This window comes from Andrena cerasifolii, chromosome 1 (genome assembly GCF_050908995.1).
Source record: "Andrena cerasifolii isolate SP2316 chromosome 1, iyAndCera1_principal, whole genome shotgun sequence".
In the NCBI taxonomy this organism is placed as follows: domain Eukaryota; kingdom Metazoa; phylum Arthropoda; class Insecta; order Hymenoptera; family Andrenidae; genus Andrena; species Andrena cerasifolii.
The window spans coordinates 7,660,586-7,679,516 of NC_135118.1; the positions used below are offsets into that span (position 1 = coordinate 7,660,586).

The 18,931-nt window shown below is 46.1% G+C and overlaps 1 protein-coding gene across 5 annotated transcripts in view; it reads left to right on the top strand.

The window, feature by feature from the left end:
• Positions 1 to 1,083: 1,083 nt before the first annotated feature.
• Ddr (discoidin domain-containing receptor 2) overlaps positions 1,084 to 18,931 on the top strand; it is a 225,705-nt gene continuing 207,857 nt past the window's right edge. For 3 of the 5 annotated variants that reach the window (XM_076826826.1, XM_076826815.1, XM_076826854.1), the window contains exon 1: positions 1,084 to 1,223. The gene's annotated coding sequence lies outside the window, so the exon portion shown is untranslated. Of the gene's footprint in view, positions 1,224 to 2,076; positions 2,170 to 18,931 lie in introns of those variants that run through there. The other 2 variants (XM_076826833.1, XM_076826843.1) reach the window with 2 other exon arrangements.

An 18,931-nucleotide genomic window follows, 5' to 3' on the forward strand; every position in this document is an offset into this window, starting at 1 on the left:
CAACAAAAAAAAGGAAAGGGGGAAAAGAAAGAGGGACACCCTGGAGGAAAGAAAGGGTGAATGGGCGAGCATGTGGTCAATTCTAGGGTGTCGGGTAGTTGCGCAGAGGACAACCCTGATTGGTCCGTCGCCGCCGGTCGGCTGACGCGGCTTGTGGCTTTCGGCTCGACGGGCTCGCCTCGACTCGCTCAGTCGCACTCGAACCGCGCATCGGTGAGGGTGCTGTGCCGCCCTCTGTCCGCGATCTCCTCGTTCGGTGTATGCGTGTGTGCGTGCGTACTCGCGGACGGTTGCCACGCGAGCCTTCGCCACGTTGTCTCACCCGCGAATAGTACTTCTCACGTTCTGCGTTAGCCGACTGGGACGGACGATTGCCGTGAATTCGGAAGAACCAGCTTTCCACGACAAGAACGGTACGAAAGTTTCGAATCTTAACGCGCGTTAGCAACGCGCTCTCTCATAATTCTTCTATTATATACTCGACCGTCTATTCTTTATCGGTTGGTAATGTAGTACGAACGCGTGCCGAGGCATATTCGTTTGAATTTGGCAGATTATCGTTCCGCTCCTATCGTTAGAGATCGTTGTTTCGACCCTTAACATATTTCCTACGATTTACTCCAATTTCGCGCGTAACAAAGCGGGGGTTGATAGACCGACCACCGTATTCGAACCGAGCGAGTCGAGGGCGATCGCGCACGGGCTATCAACTACTTTGAAATATAAACTGTCCACGCTCACCGTGCACCCCTCCATCTTGGAAGCGACGAGTTCGATCTCCTTTGAAAGACGATTATCCACCATGTGAGGCCCGCCATTCCGTTCGCTAGTGGCGCTGCTTTTTTACCTGTGCTCCCGGCGAGCTCGGCAATCGTTTGAAAGGATATTGGACGCCATTGAATGTTTGCTCCTGTTCCCAGTCGGCGCGGAGAACACAGCGAACGGTCGTGCACGCGTATTTGTCGTGGGAACGCGATCATCCCCGCCGGGGTATGAGGAGTGCGCGAGATAGATCGTCTTCGGCGTAATCTGGCGTTGACGTGACCTAGCCTAACGTGACTTTTGTTGAGACATCGACGGCCTCCTCTCCCTCGCGCCGCGCCGCACCGTGCGTCCCGTCGTTCATCCCCGGTTCCACTCGCTGGTGCTCGTGTGTGTGCCCACTTTTCTGGAGTGTGTGCGACCCTACCTCGAACTGGGAGCAACTTCACGCTGTTTACCCGGTAAGTGATACACCATATTCATCCATCAGTAACACCCACTCGCGACGCGTCGCACCGATTTAAGGTCGATTCGTATTATCCGTTCGGGCACGGAACGTCACGGAATATTTCGGTTCGTACGAATATTGTTGTATATTATTGGATACGAATGTATATATGCAGCGTCGCGATCAGTTACAACACGTAAAGCCGCGTATTCACCTGCGCATTCGCTCCGAATGTGCATTCGGCGCGCACCGATTTTTTGCTCGCCCGGTGTTCGGCGCGCATTCGGGCCGATCCGCTTGTTGGCGGTCCATCAAACCGCGCATTCGGGCCCGAACAATACCACGAAATGGACGCCGCAAATTTCACTCAACCCCTAACGCGCGCCGAATGCGCGGCGAACGCGCGCTCAGCTCCGAACGAGCAAAAAATCGGTGCGCGAAGAATGCACATTCCGGGCGAATGCGCAGGTGAATACGCGGCTTAAGACGATCGACATTCTCGAAATGAATGTTTTGACTGAAGTTGTCGGAACGTGTTTGAACGGAGACGCGTGTGATATGTATTTAGTTCAGGCAGAATCTGAAACGATGACCCCTGTACAAAAGATATATTATTCTGACGCATGTCGCCTGTCGTTGTCGAATGTGAACTGATGGTATAAACACTAGATCGTTGTTGTTTGAACCAAAACGTTCCGTGCCTGAACGGATAATATAAATCGACCTTTATCTACGATAGACGCGGTGCCTGCGTGAATTAAGCTCCGATTTTTATTTTCTTGGGATCGTGATGCTTATTAAACGGGGCTTGGCATATTCGGCACGGAACGCGATTTGATGCACGGTTTATCGTGACTAAAAGGTATTTCGTGACGAGTGAGTTGTACCTTTGTTTCGATGATCACTTGGAATCTGGACAGCTGAGCGTTATACATTGCATGCGATTAGACGCCATTTTGGTAAGCTGCGTTACATCGATATGTATTATGAATTATGATATAGCGTTTCATTAATAATTTACGCGAATTATAGCGATGTTCGTAAATTGGATATGAAAATGGTTTCAATATTATTGTATTGTTCGAAACTTTTGTTCCGCTGGTGTTTGAATCTATCTTGGAAGGTAGTTTCTAATCGAAACGAAACCAATGGATTTATACCGCGGATACAGTATTTCATACACGGGCCCGAAATTGGTTTTCAATTTCGCGGGTCGTATCTTTTCCTGGGAAATTGTTGATTCGAATTGAATATAGAAAAGACGTTCATTCTCGTCGCAATATTTCCCGGGCTTCTAATATCTATGTCGACATCGCTCGCATAAATAATTTTTGCCATTACCATATTGGAAAACGTTCTTTCAATACCATAAAATACGCCCGGGGATTATAAATTCATCCTCTCCAGCGTTCCTTTTTTTTTTCTTTCGGAGATATTTTCATAGTAGGTACCCAGCGAGCCGCAGTTGCAACGCCGCGGGAAATTTATAGTAAAAATGAGTCTCCTTTGATCTTCATCCTGAGTTCATAAACTTACAGTTCAAAATAATTAGCGGATCTGGAGAATGTTAACTTCCTGTAGTTGAAGACTGAAGTATCTTTGCTAGAATACTTGAAAGCTTGGTTTATATGTTTGAAATTCTCTCGAAAAAATATCACGCAGTGAAAATTATGCGGAACAGTTTTGCTTGGAAAAATTCAGAACCGAGTGAGCCCTCTAACAAGATACTCTTTGCTCCAAAACAGCTGCGATTATAAATGTTTAACTTCGAACCAACCTGTAATTGACCGCGTACCAGTGAATGACCATTAGGCAAAGAAATGTAAATTATAAATTTAAACATTATTATATGTTTATAAATGGAGTGTAGTTGCACTTTTAATATCCTATATTTTTAGTTACGCGTATTAAGCAAACATTAATAAGTACAATTCTTATTAAAAGTATGCGGTCATTTACTGGGCTCTTACACGTTATGCATTTTATAATTGATTTTTTTTTAAACTACGATAAGAATAAGTAATTATTTTCATAGAAATTTCAAGAAAAATAAATTTGAATGCAATTTCAACAGTTGTTTTGTTGTTGTACATAAATATATTCAAGTATTAATCTCAAAGGTCCATAGATTCAACAATTCGGTCATTCACTGGCTGGTTTACCCTATAAAACCTAAAGAAAAAATAATATCGTACACTAAACACCGTTGTATTCTCATTAAACATTTACCTCGTAGACACGGTGATCCTCCAATTATTTCAAACAATATAACGGCTGCAATTTATCAAAACCTAGCAGCTCATCGATCCCACCAAAAATTTCTAAAATCGTCTCCATCATAAGTACGTTTGTTAAGAAATTCATTAATAATTGAAGAGTTCTTATAGAAAACACTACTTAAGTACCAAGAATCAGATTCTATACTATTAGTATTACAATTTGCAGGTAGAAAATTTTCCGATAATAATTATTTTTTTTAGTTGCACACTTTCAGTGTTTCTACAAGGACCCCTCAACTACTTCGCACGGAATTCCCTGCCAAACAGAATAGAAAATAGCATCAAAGTATCCAGAAAAGCTCGCGACTGCTATTCAGGAATTTTTCATTTCGTTTGGAAATTCATGATTCGCGTTCCGTTAATGGCGCGCACAGCTTCGTTAAGCCAATCTTGTTCTCTGGGACTCGGGGGCTGGGGGGTTAAAGTGACGGTACAAGCGTATCCTGTCCAAAGAGTCAAGTCACCGCAGAAATAATATTCGCTCTGGCGAGTCGCAGGCTTTGCCAAACCGCGAGTAAGTGCAGCCCGCGGTGCGGCTTGGTGGCACATGGCGCCGAAAATAGGCGGGCGCAGCGTGTTGCATCTTTCCGCGGGCCCATTTGGTACGGCTGTACCAGTATCTCGAACCGCGGGCCAGAGAAAAAACAAAGGGTGTGGGTCGGGCGGGGGCGCTAATTGGTTAATGCCCGTCATTACGGGGCCGCGGGTGCCGCCGGTAAAGAGAATTAAAAATAGCTAGCATCCGCGCGAGAAGAGGGTGCGCGGGCCAAAAAGGGACGTTCTTGGTTCTTTTATTGGGCTTAATTCTTGGCTTCCGTTTCACCGACTGTTAATTGAGAATACGAAATATTCTGGTGACGGCGAGGGGATGGGGTGGGAGCGCTCGCGAACCGAGTTTCACTTGGCCGTTGGATTTTCACATAAACGGAGGCTCCCATGAAGTTAGACGCGCGAATCCCGCTTCGGTTTCCTCTGTTTGCATTCCGCGTCTTCGTACGGCTGCCTTCTGCTTGCGTGTAGAATTCCTTCGCCCCCGTTCAATTTAATACCTCCGTGTATGGAAATCAGTAGAATATCGATAAGGATTTCGTTTCCTTTTTTCCCCTCGCCTCTTCCACGAATTTCTCGCCGCCCTTGTTCAGATTTCCTTCGTTCAACCCTCAGCCGCGCGTATTCGCTGGTTTCCCTGCAACGAGCACACAGAATCGTTCGTGTCCGTTGACCAGACGATGACGCCGGGGTCGCGAAAGCACTTTACGAGTGCCTCCTTATCGCGCGTAGGTCTTGCGACCTTGTGGCACGTGATTCGGTAATTAGAACTGGTCGATGTTTCCAGTTCGATGGTCGAACACGCCGGCTTCTCCCTCGCCGCGCGAACCGAAGTTTCTCCCTTTCGTACTTTCACGCCACACGCTGGGTACCCTAGATTTCATTCGAATAGGAATATTCGACGGCAATTACGTCGTCACCTCGTTACAGTCTGCAGCATGTCCGTTTGATTCCGCAACTGACACCGACGCATTGTTTAATTTCATTCAGCGATTTAATCCGCACCGCGCTGTTTTAATTAAATCACGCGTTTTATTGCAGTCCGTTCAAACTCGGTTGTTGAATAACGCCGGCAACGTACCGCGCATTTCGGGAATGCTACGTGTTTCGGAGTCAATGCTTGCTCCATCGCCTTCAAAGAGATTTCTTGCTAATATTGGACGTTTTGAAATGAACTCAGAGAATGTGGGGATACATAGTTCGCCCGTAGATAGGCCAATTAAGTCCTACACCACAATTTTCGATCTTCGTGCGCCAGATTTGTATATACTTTGAAGAATCTTGCTCGGAACGGTTTCACCTGAACTTTGTAATAATTGTTATAAATCTTGTATCATCGCCAGGCCACATTTATCGATCTACTTTAACCAAACGCCTTCCTCCACATTTGCCTGTAGCGTGTCTCTAAATGATTTGATCCCCTTTTTACGGTTCACTTATTTCGTTTATTTTCCCTAGCACAGAAATAGCCCTGGCCGTCAGCGTTTTCTGTGTGTATGAGTCGATGGGGATATTAAAATCAGGATGCCTTTTTACGAGGTCGTACTCGGAAACCGTTCGTGAACATTTTCTCTTGATGCAGAAAAGAGAGGGCCCTTATCGTCGCGATCCGCGTGCACGTAAAAATTCGCGTATAAATGCACAGTCCCCCCCCCCTCCGTCCCCCGGCATTCGTAATAGCGATTCGATTCTCCGTGGCAAGAAAGTATGAGAAATTGAAAGATTCGAGATAGCGGGGCCTAGAGCTTGCCAGTGACGTGCGAGCCCGCGTAGTCACGTGAGGTCGAGTGACTTACACCCTCGTCCTTACTACACGGGAATACACTTACGCGCCGCGGCATTCATTTTCTGCTATCGTGAGTTGTACCTCGACGGCAGTCGAGTCGCGGGGATTGAAAAATTCCCGATAAAAATGTTACATTGCGTTTTCCACGCTCCCGAGCACCCCCGAACGAGTCGCGCTCACGGAATTATCTACCCTCCGCGGAATTAACAGCGACGCGATGAGATTTCCGCCGATAGAGTTTAAATGCATTTACAGCCGTGTTTCAGTTCCGCCTTAAATGGCCGGTGACGAGTCCTCTCGGAGTTTCATCGCCTTGTTAGCTTAGGAGGAGAGCGGGGGGGAGCTCGGATTATTTATACAATCTTTTTGCGCGGGGGAATTTTGATATTAACAAGGCAGCCCTTCTCTGATTCCATTATGTTGAGCAATTTGAAAGTTGCTCTCTGAAGGTTCGGGAACTTTGAAATTGCTCGAGTTGAGTAGGTCAGAGGAAGTTATTGTGCAAAAACACAGAGATATCAGGTTCGAAGCATCTCGAACAAAACTGGCCATCGAACAGTACTTTGTCGAGGAAAATGCGCGAGTTGCGCGGATCGATCCAACTTTTCGAATTCCAACGAATCGACCGATGCAAATATCTTGCCTTAGTTGCCGCTGCGCGAATTGCTCCCCCTCCCCCTCCCCCCTCCCCCCGCGTATTCACTTTTGACCGGGGTTCGAACGCGCGCGATTTCATTTGTAACTTTATTGAAACCGAGCGTTCGACCGGCGACGACGATGCACCGGGCGGTTTCCTGGTTCTTCGCGCGTTTAAGGGCCGGTAAAATATCGATGCCGCGAAAATTTGTCCCCGCGCGAAACGGCGTCAGGTGGCTGCCAGTGAAATTTGCATAAAGGGATTGCGACGAAGGGCATTTTCGTTTTTCGGGTTTTCGCGCGCGGCGGTACACTTCCCCGTTTCGTTCTACGACGCCGCGAAAATGCAAACGAACGCGGGACACGTACCATTTCCGCGCGTAATTGGTTCCACGCGAAACGGGACGATTTTCATTGCATTGTCCGCCATCTCGTACATCGCTGCAACTGTACGGCTGAAGTAGTAGTTGTTAACAGTGATCTCGTTTTCCGTGTAAGAATAGAGGTTTGCAGTTGCGCTTAAAAGCAATGGAGATTATGGAGTTGTTTAGGTACGTCAGACGTGCAGCTCCATCTATATCAACTTCGAGTAAATTAGAATAAACAGTTTATAAAATTATTGCTTTGACATAACAATAGAAAGAGAATTTTACTGTGGGATCAGGAACCCCCATAGAATAAAAGGGAGCCCGGACTAAGAGACCAGGGAGAGTCGGTGTAGCTGTGGTGGCAAACGCGAATGATCAGCACGCGAAATTGATACATTATGCCTACGTCCAAATAACATTTTTTCTTTCACTTTGTATGTATTTTCTCAAGTTTTCGCTTACTATATATTAAAGAGAAAGGACCAAATTTTATATTTTAGTATATTTGTTATTCAGTAATTAATTCAAAGAAAAATGAAAAAAAATCAAAACTGAATAACGTATCAACTATCCCCGGTTTCCCCTAGTAGGTAGTTATTGAGTTGATAAGCGTTTATTTCTATTTTTAGCGACTATTTCAATTCTGGAGCTGCTCAAAACAAAAATATTGCACAAAGCAGTAATGGGTACAGATTCAAAATTTGCAATAAATCGCAAACTGTCAAAAACGGAGTGGCACTCCTGTTGCTGCAAAGTCTTCAATTTCTTGCCATAGTTAGAATTTGAGAAAATAAGGTTCACTAATTTTGCTATTTCTTGCAAAATATATATTCCACCCTGGCAAAAGCACTATTAATTTAAGCCCGGCTGTGTCCGTAAAGAAAGATTATTTTGTTCCCTTGTATCGTGCGCAAAATGGAAAGGCACCCCGTAATTGATGCGCTTAACGTGTACGAACTCGGAGGAACACTCCATTTATGGACGGTCACAGAGAATGCATCAGCAACCAGTGCATACGTTGCAGTCGCGGATGCACTTAAAATTTCCATTTGCACGCAGCCGTACGTATTGGCGCGTGAATGCTTATGCTCGAGGGTTATACAAGCGGCGGAGACGCAACATTGCCAATGCGAGAGTCCCGCGTGGAGGAAGAAAAAGTGGAGGCGTGAAAATGTTTTGAGGCATAATGCCGGCACTTGACCGAAATACCGGGGGAAGCGGAAAGAAGTGTCCTCAAAAGGCGGCGATATCAGCTGGTGACTTCTTGCATTTGCGCAAGAAACGCGCACGGGCGCCGCCTTGGCGGGCACGCGAATATAAAGGGCGGATAAAAGCGTCATTTTTGTAAAACGACCGTGAATACCGTTGCATCGGAGATCCTCCGTGCGAAATACGCGGCTTCTTGGATGCAAATGTGTTTGGTCATTAGACGGGAATGGCAGGCTGCAGAGGGTGCCTCTTTCTATGCTCGTACAGAGAAGGGCGATCGAATAAAGTTCATCGTTTAGGGGAGAGGCATTCATTCCTTCCTGGTTCGTAATTTTCTCATGGACATTCCACGGAAGTTGGAAAGAACTCGGTAATCATGCGCTTGATTCTCCTCGGGCAGCGAAGAATCGAACGAGTAGCCGTTTCAGGATCGATGGAAAGTTGGGGGCGCTTCAGCCTTTGCGTTAACTCCACCTGCACGCTGCTTCGATAGTTGCTGTGATCGATTCTCGTTACGAGGAGAGTCGGCGTTGGTGGGCGAAAAAGATTCAGCCACTTCGCGCGATAATACGGTAAGTTTCTTCGCGCGAGGCAGCGTAAATAGAATTCTCCTCCTCCGTGTTCTATGGTGCGATTCGTGTGATTGATTATTCGAATGAGTATTCGAATTCATTTGCGAACCATCGGCTTCACCTCGTTAATTTAGGGTGGAGCGCAGAATCACTACCGAGAATCAAATCTAAAATCCAACACTACCGCGAGATTTCAGTAGGTACCATCAGGCGAATAAGTATGCCTCCGGGAAGTTCCTTTGATTTATAAAATTTCGAGCTTCGACTTGTCCATGAAAGGATGAAAGGCATTACGAATGCAACGCTCGTGGCTCGTCGCACTTAGCCTTCCCTCGGCTTAAAGCTACACTCAGCTGGCGCACTCTTTTCGCCAATATCGACGAAGATTCCGGGCAGGCGTTATTGAAAATCTGTATAGGAGACGACAGGGCGGTGCGACGATATCGCAACAGCTCTTGTGTTTAACCCCCCTCCACCCCCGAGCAAGGGCGCGCATATTTCAGCCGCCCCCTTCAGGTATTCGTGCAATAGCGCCGTCGGCCATGTGGCGTGCATCCCGGAAGCTGGCAAAACTGTAACCAGCCAGCAACAACGCCAATACCTTCGTCGTTGCTCGCGCCAAGAGTAGTATGAGTTGGAAATAGTCTGCAAAAGAGAGCGGGAGCGAGGGGAGAGACCACTGTCTCGCCATAGAAATTGAGAACGCCTCTAGAAGATCCTCGGGCAGACGAGTTTGGTGGGAAGCATCCTGGCGTGGAATTTCTGCGTGAATTCCAAGGCACGCGACACATACCGGGCCCCGTAGTATTAGGCCGGGCCGTGGATGGTTCCGCTTTTTACTTGGAGCCCTTGCGCATTCGCTTCCGCCCGCGCGCGAAAACCGGGAACAATGACGTCGCTAATGCTCGCGCGATCCACGTATCAGAGCGCAATTACATCGCGTGCAGAATGCAATTATTGCAATTGAATTAATGGACGATCGAACGATCTAATCCCGCAGTCGATTTCGACTACCTACCCATGGACGGGAGGTAAGAGGCCAACGATAATTATTTGCTGGAAAGTCGAAGGTTAAAGGATTAGGAGAGCGCTGGAGGCTTATCGGGACTTTGAGCCGCGTTCCCCGAAGATCGAAGGGACAACTTTTCCAGTCGAGGAAGTTCCACGCTACGTTCTCCCGTGTTAACGCCTCGGCACGTCGCACCTGTTTCAGAAATTGATGCTTCCACGGTAGTCCCGCAGGACAGGACGTAGGGAGTTCTCCTAAATAAGGGATCGAGCTCAGCCGCGACAACTTGGAAATTGCGGCGGTGGCGCGGTTACGGTGATCCCTCACGTGCGATCACGATCACCCCTTGAATAAACACGTCTCCCCTTTGTCTCGGCCGTCTTCGCGTTTTCCGCGTTCCACCGACAAGTCGATCCTCCTACGCTCACGAAGGTTACTGTTTGAGCGGGGAATTCGATACGCGGCACCTGTCGGAATTACCTAGTCCCACTCTCCTCTGATTCTGTACTCTTGCCTTCGCTATTCTTCGCGCACTAGGGTGTCCTCGCAAGTCGATAATTCAGTCAATTCAATCGTATAACCGTCCAGTATGTTGTTAGAATTTTATCTTCATTTCCATTCGCAATTGCACTCTGCAGGGAATATTTATTATCAGCGAGTATAACTTGCAATTAGTAACGAAACGAAGACTCCCCTGTGATTCGAACACTTTCAGGAGTGCAGAAAATTTCTACAACCTTCGTAATTATTCCGCATGAGCTGTTTGTAGATCCTCTTTCATTTCGGTAGCGACGACAAATTACGGGCCCCGCGGTACGCTCTGGAGGTTTATCGCGCTTTAACGTCGCCGCGCGGGCCAATATTAAGCGTGATATAAACGGCTGGTCGTGCTCAATTTGGTAGGAAAGCGAAATGAGAGGAAAAAATGTGGCCGGAGAGTTTTGGGCCGCCGCAAAAGTACTCCGACGGTGCGTTTTATTTTACACGACGGACATGCCGTATCAGCGCGGAAACTGGAGCACGCCGGGTGCAACGTTTGCGGCTCATAGGCTAGATATTTTCGTGTCTTTGCGGCTGTGCCCCGTTGTATTTTCTTCTTTCCTCCGCTGTCACAGCCCCGCTCGCCGCCGCTCCAGCATTTTTTTTTCAAACCAATCCGGAGACAGGCGAACATTTTACACGGACTGATATTCCTGGACATGCACGGCGGTAGGAATGATAGCGCGAAAACGTCCCGCCCGAGATTCCCTACTCTTTCACGGATGACTGCCGGGGAAAAATAGAGAGCTCGCTCGGAGTACATTATCCGAGAGTGCGCGTTGATATCGATACTGTCGTTGCGTGAAAATCTGTAGAACTCTCTGTCGCACCGAAGAAATGGATTTCGTACTATATGTCCCGGGTGTACTTTTGATCGCCGAGCGTCGGGCCGATGTGACTCGACTCGAAACTCTCGGTCGTTTCATACGTGCACGCGCATTTTGTATACGTTTACGTGCGCGTACATGCTTGCAATGATAATATCAGAAAGCTGCGTGGATTGACATTCGTCGGATAAATGGACTTGATAGGTGAGGGGCGACGTGGGGAATGACTGACATTTTAATGTAATTAGCACCCGCGCGTGACCTTTTCCACGGGTTCATTTATTAAAGCGGGTTTGCGCCTTGTTGGATCGAAAAATTAAGTAATTCTTTGTGAATTCTTTCTACAAAAACGGTGCACAAATTAATTTGAGGTTTGGCAGGCTGTTTTATTGCATCTTGAACTATTGTTCTGAATTTTTGTGTGATAGTGAAAAAAAAACGTGGCAGATATAAAAAGAGCGTTGAAAAATAATTGGGTGCTCCTGGCGTTGACGAAAAGTACTGTAGGGTTTAGAAGAAAAAAATCTTATCGTTTCCGACAGATCCATGAGACGATATTACGATATTTCTGTTATGCGTGGACCGATTGTATTGAATTTGGTCTTATTCGAAAGCTTTAATTTAGGAAATATTGCTGGCGTGTTGAGATTTTAATGAAATAAGTTTCGGGTAAGGTTGGATTAGCCGGGCGACGAGTAAATGATAGCGGTAGCGGCAGTCGACATGTACAGGTTGTCGAGACATGTACAGGTTGTCGAGACATGTACAGGTTGTCGAGACATGTACAGGTTGTCGAAACATGTACAGGTTGTCGAGACATGTACAGGTTGTCGAGACATGTACAGGTTGTCGAGACATGTACAGGTTGTCGAGACATGTACAGGTTGTCGAGACATGTACAGGTTGTCGAGACATGTACAGGTTGTCGAGACATGTACAGGTTGTCGAGACATGTACAGGTTGTCGAGACATGTACAGGTTGTCGAGACATGTACTTGGCGTCGAGACGCTACCGCGTCTCTAGATTCGACACAAAAAAGAAAAGAGATTCTTAATCTATATGAATGTGGCTATCAGTGATAGTAGATTTATTGCCGTATCTATTACCGTTTCTTTAAAGAAGTTTTCTCGATTTTCCGACAAAACCTGTTTCAGACTCAAATCAGGACGCTTCGCCTTCTTCAAAAGGCTGCCATTTTAACATTTTTTTTATATTTATTAATAAATCTACTACCATCGATAGCCACATTCGTATAGATTAAGAATCTCTTTTCTTTTTTCTGTTTCGGATAAACCTTACAGTACTTTTCGTCAACGCCATGTTTTTTTCACTGTCACACAAAAATTCAGAACAATAGTTCAAGATACAATAAAACAGCCTGCCAAAGCTCAAATTAATTTGTCGAACAGTTTTTGTAGAAAAAATTCCCAAAGAATTACCTATTTTTCGGCCCAACAAGGCGCAAACCCCCCTTAAGTTTCTCGGGTATACAATATCTAGCAGATTTTCGAACGTTTCCCAAACGTATCTTTTACTTAGAGTGCTACCAGCAAAATATTAGAGAAATTGAAAAATGGTACGGGAGCAGTCTTATCAAGAGGATAGTGAGATTCTACGATTCTACGGTAAAGATATGTATTTTTTTTTCATAGTAGTGGAGGAGTGGGTAGAGTTTTTACATAGGTAGTCGATATCGGGGAACACGTGTGTCGACGATATCATAGTCAGAGAAAGTATTTTCGGAATATTTCACGCGTTTCCCGTTCGCGGCTGGTCTAAAGAGGGGACGTGGAGAGCTCGTTGGAGGTGAATTTTCGTGTGTCCCGCTTTCAAGAAAATCGCGGGATACCGTCGAGGGTTTTCATGAAGTACGGCCACGTATTCGTCGTTAAATTAAGCCGAACCATCCGGTTCTGCAAACAAATCGAGCCACCCTAAAAGGGGGTCGATTGCCTCTTTGTTGCGCCTGGTTTTCAGAGTCTCTCAATAATGGAGAAATCGAAGCCTGTTTAGGCTCCTCCTGTCGTCCATCGTTACGACGTCGCACGGTTGTCTCTTTTTCTGTGTCATCTACCGATGACGATAATTAATCGCAGACTTGTACGTTTTACGAATGCGGATATCAATTTTAATAGGTTAGGTATCCTTACTCCTACGTGTTCCACTTCGCGGAAAATTAAAGAATTTAAAACTCTACACTTTGCATAGAATTAATTCTGATAAAATAAATTATTGAAGTTCTGACGTGAATCATCGGTCTTCATGCTCCTCTTTTCTTCACTGGCAATAATTGTTACATGGTTAAGGGAACGATGTGACATCGCTTTGTTTCTAACAATAGAACGAATACCTATAGCGAGCGCTTCTTGCAATCACTTGGGATTGATGTTTCACTCGAGTTGGAAAATGCGAAGTTATGTGCTGAAACGTCGGGGGGGTTGTGCCTTTGATTATGGATTTACACATTGCACTAAGCAATTTTTCTTAATAAAGCCATGCCTCGACGTAAACTTTATATAGGCGCTTTCTTTAGGAGAGTTATGGTTAAGCAACTGGGACGGCGAAGGCGGTGCCACCGGGTCAACGAAGTAAATTTACGCCGATGAGAAAATTCCACGTGTATCGGATTGGTCGGTGAGACGGAATGAAATTTTCGTGAAACCGTTCTCGAGTAAAATCGAATTCTCGGCTACCCATGCCAGGCCTGCCCGTTGGAATTACAGTGAATCACTTTGATATATCAAAAATTTTCCACAACTCGACCACCGTGTATCGAATCGAAGTAATACTGAGAATCGCGGGCATAAGAGACATGTGGTGTATAGGCCGTGCCATTTTCATTCACAAATGGATATATTTCGAAAAGTATGTTCAGTTCAGATAAAGTAGACGAAGGAATGAAAAAGGGACGTATAAAGGGTATAAAATGATACGTAGGTAGCTACACACTATGACATTGAGAATAAATGCGTGAAGACGTAGAGCTATAAATATTCTAGCAAGGTAAGCACGAGCGAACTACCCCCGTGACTTTTACTGTTATTATTTGCTAAACAATGTTTGCTAAACACCATCCTGTGAAGTTTCAGGTCTCTGCCCTCTCGTTCATCCATAATACAGGGTTAAAAGCCCTCAATTTTATCATTTGTTTTCTTCTTTTTATCTTTAGCAAACAAAACAATAAAATTTGTCACGGAGACTGTTTGCTCGCGCTTACCTCGCTAGATTATTTTTGTACTCAGAACTACACTTCGATGTATATTCAACGCGAATGGAATTTATTCTTTTAAAGCGTCTATCGCGGACGATCAAATTAAAAGCCAATGGATTGCATTCAGCGTCCAGGATTGCTGCTAAAGTCTCGTCAGAATTCCTCAGATATTTTCGGAAATAATTGAATTTCGGTACAGATAACTTCAATCATTGTTGTTACCTCTTAATCAGAAGCAAAGTCACGTGGTTCGGTCTATCTACTGTTCGTCGGCGCAAACCGTACGTTATCTTTTCATGTGATCGTTTTAACAGGACCATCGAATTATTCAACTTTTACGACTATTAAACGAGATATCGATTGGCGGTTACCCGAGCCAAACGACCGAATACGAGGATCCCGGTTCGGGGCAACGACCGAGTTGCAGTGCGAGCGGATTATATCGCGTATGTATACAATTCAGGGTCGTGTTAACAAAGTTCTCCGCCGTCTCGACGAAAATTCGCGGGGTGTATACACAACTCTCCGTTCGTTTGCCAATTTTTTTTTTTTGCGATAAAACATGGGCGATCGACGTGCATCCGATAATGCTGTAAATCATACACTGGTTGCAGTCTATGGTGCTGGGGAAATGCATAGCTGCTGCATTAATACGTACCTCCAGTGTTTACATGCATGGTCTGTTTTATCGGAAGAAATAGAAAGATGGATAGTCGTGCACGGTTTAGGAAACAAAATTCTTTCGGTATCAATCAGCGCTGGATAAAATCGCCGATTGATCAATCGAGCTGCCTAACGCGCTGGCCAGCGCTTCTATTCGCGCCGCCCTGTAATACAATATTTTATGGTTCGCGCTGTAATAGAAATGTCGGCGATTAAATTTATTCCACTCGAATGATCTGCAATTTATTACATTTGCCCCTAAATTCTCCTGCATCGCGTGGCCTGTCGATATTCTTCTTTCATGAAGGCTAACGTACGTACCGAGTGATCTCGAAAAAGAGCGGTGGAGGAATTTAGGGTCAAGGCGTTTCTTAAAATGTTGATTCAGGGACCTCTGTCGATTGCAGATTGTTTTCTATTTATGTGACCATTTTGTTGTGTTAAAATTCGCCGGTTGTCTAGTTAATGCAGAGTACCTAACTATATTCAAACACCACTGTAGGATCTCTAATTGACCCATTTATGAATCGGCCACGATTTTGGAAGTTTTATTACCATTTAACCTGCCAAATAGAGAATCCTGTCCACATGACGAGCGAACTTGTGCCCAGTTACCAGATTAAATATTTGATTCGATGGCCGCTTCGGCACGCTAATAAAATTACCCTGATTTTTCTTTCAAACATGTCTCCCACCAGGCTTCGTCGTATTTTTAAAACTGTTTTATTTTTCCTACCCAAGATATTAATACCCGATCCTCGGTAAAACGTTGCTCGCAATCTGTCCGTGTTCTTCCCTTCGTTTTCTTTTGTCGATGCGCGCGGAGCCAGCTTATTTCAGCCTCGATGGCTTCGTAATCCTCTAATTTTCCTTGCGGAAAAGTCTGCGCGTTGGATTAAAAGCGAGAGGGTGTGGGGGGCGGGGAAAGGGTGGGAAGAAACGGGAAGGGTGAAGGGATCGAGTAACGCTGTCAATAAAGTCTTAATTGTCACACCGAGCACGGTCGATCGTGCAAGTGGCCTTGTTAAGCACCGATTGCCATATCGGGGGGACGCTGCCAATGACGGCATAGCTAGAAAAATCGTGATTTAAACGGCGAACCAACCCGTTGCACTCACCCCGGCTAGCCAGCCACCGCCACGCTCCAATCCTCTTCCGTACGTTTCGTTCCCCGATCTTTATTATTCCTCGTGACTCTGTCGTTCGCTTCGCTCTCTTTGTTCTTTTCTTCTGATGGGAGCACTCGCACATGAACTTCTCGCACTCGTTTCCGACTCGTGATTTCCTAAAAGGCCTCTTGTACGCTACCTGAAGTCCACTCTCGTCTTCTCCCTCTGACACCCCTTCCCCTGGCCACCGCCTCTCTTGGCTACTGGTTCCCGCGATTTTTAAGGGAAGCAGAAAAATATCGTATCCGTTGATCCGCCTTTCATCGCGCCTCGTCCGCCCCGTAAAAATGAATATTGCTATCCGACTGATTAAGCGTGCGTGTTAATTTCCCGTCGTTCGTCGCCGCGAGAGTTTACGTACCTATTTTAAATGCGCGACGCTTATCGCGGGAACGTTCAATTAAAACGTCGAAGCTCGGATTAGAGTCACACGAACGACAGCTTAATCGAAAGATTGCCCATCGGGGAACCCGTACCCGCGATCCACGTCGATAACGCGCCGCATGAATGCAAATTTGCCACGAAACTTGCCTCGTAATCGGCGTGATTATCTCCGTCGTGTTCAGCCGCGCCTCCTCCTGCGTCCTGGCGCTTTTTTCTCGCGGCGCCCCGTCAAAGGCGCCGCGTACGCCCCGGATTCCTTTGCAATCAACGGGCCTCGTCCGCGATTTCTGGCGGCCGTTCGCTTTGAAGCGGACCACTTAATCACTCTTTACACCGCGGTCGTTCCGTCCTTCGTATTACCCGCGAATGTTTAGGCCGCGACTTGATAAGCGCGCGCGCCGATCTTGCATTACCCAGCCTGCTAATTATAATTAAACTCTTACTAATAGTTCGCCGGCAGCCGCTCTACGACGCTATAACTGCCTCGGTGTACTAACGAAATCGAATAGGGCGTTCAATTAAATGCTACTTAACACGACCGATCCAGATCCCCTCGCACCTCGTCTCCCGCTCCTACGTTAGCCCCTCGAATGGGGCCCTTCTGCCACGCTAATCACCATCCCATACTACTGAAAGCGCGCTCGAGCCGCACACCAACAAGAACCGTGGCATCCTCCGCGGGAGATGAAATTGTTCGATGGTTCATGGGCTGCCTGCAGCTTTCGACAAAACGGCGAACTTAGCGGCTTCCGCGCCGATGTAACTGGGTCGCTCGCAGCTTGGTCGACCAGGCGTTATTGGCCCGCTTAATATTCGGATAATTTGTCGATGATTTGGCTCACAGCTCTGGCTCACCGCGAAGTGGGACAGAGGAGCTTTGGGATGAATGACTTTTTAGTGCTCCCCATTTTAACCGTCGGGTCATTCTTTCGTTTTGCCCCTTGTCTCTTGAGAGATGGGTGAAGTGGTTAAAGATGGGGAGCAGGGATGTAAGGTGAATATTTCTACTAGCCACCAATCCCCCTTTATTCAACAGCTTTTAGCTCTTCGTTTAGAGTAACATATAGACGAGCGCGTTTGAAAAATCGTTTCTTGACACGCGCTTGAGATTTATAGAGTAATGAATACGTACGCATTCGAACATCAATTGCGCAACTATGCGTTTGCAATGGTCTCCGGCGTGGTCGTTTGTTATAGCTTTGGGTGAAATACCGTTTGACCTGGTAACATCTGTTTCCACTCACTATCGGTCCCTCGAATATTTGCCATTTTGTTTCCGTTTGATGGGCACGCGTGCGATTGCTTCTCGCATTTTCCGACTATTCTCGAAATCGGTAAATTTGCCGGTCGTTGTATTTTCCATATCAATTGCCGTTTAAAAGGTTTTGCCCTTTCCGAATGAAAAGCTCGCGTTTTCTATCCCACCGTGTTCGATTGTGAAATGTAAAATACTCGGGATATTTAACCTATTAGTGGACGTGGTAACGACAGTAACAAACAGCGCTGTATTCAGTCAAACATTCCTAACGTCCCAACAGGAAAATTCGATAACAAACTTTCCGCGAGTTAATGTCAATGAAATTTCAATAACAAAATTCCAAGCACAGTTTCTAGCGGCAAAATGTGTGACGCGTGCCGGGATACGCTCGTTTAACACCATTTACAAAGTAACGAATTTTGGTACGAGAGAAATCTTGACCGTGGAAAACAGAATTTATATCCAGTAGCTGCTGAGTTCTTCTCGCGTGCCAATCATTTTATTGAAGATCGCTTTCCGCAGCGCCTCTGTTTAAACGCCCGCGAGACTTTTGTCGCCGTGTTTGCAAACGCTCGAAATTTATGGAAAGTCCCACGTCAGTTCTCCGAATATCAGAGCGATCTTACGAGGCCTCCAAGTTACGAATACAAACTATGGGATTCGAACCCTTAACTGCACGAATGTCTCGAACCCGTCACAAAGATATTGGATGTTCAGACCACAAACTACTTAGGTAAATGAATGACTACTTAGAATAGTTGACAATCACAGCTATCGGCTCGGATCTCACCAGGTCTCACAGTGAGGAGGTTGCTGCGCTTCGTGACCCGTAAAGAGATAGCTGGAATCAAAGTTCCATCGATCTCCCTGTACGTGAAACCCTTAGCCTACCAAAGCAGAGAGATGGATGGAAACAAAGTTCCATCGATCTCTTCGGTTTAGATATAGAATCTAGAGGACTGCCAAGCAATCACATGATTAAAAGAAATTTAACAAAGAAGGATTGAATGGCGCAGTTCCTACCACCCTGCTGTCCGAGTTGAAAGGGAAAAGCGCCTCCCAGACGATTCCTGTTGCACCGATGCGACTCGTCAGGAGCAAACACTTGACCTGACTCAAGCCGTCTAACGCGGAGATTGGGTAATCGGACCGGGTGACTTACGGAGGCAGTGTACCAAAAGGTACACCCCTTACGCCCGAAACTTTTCCTTTTGGATGAGAACACCAGGGGATGAAACAGATCCACCTATACCGATCCAT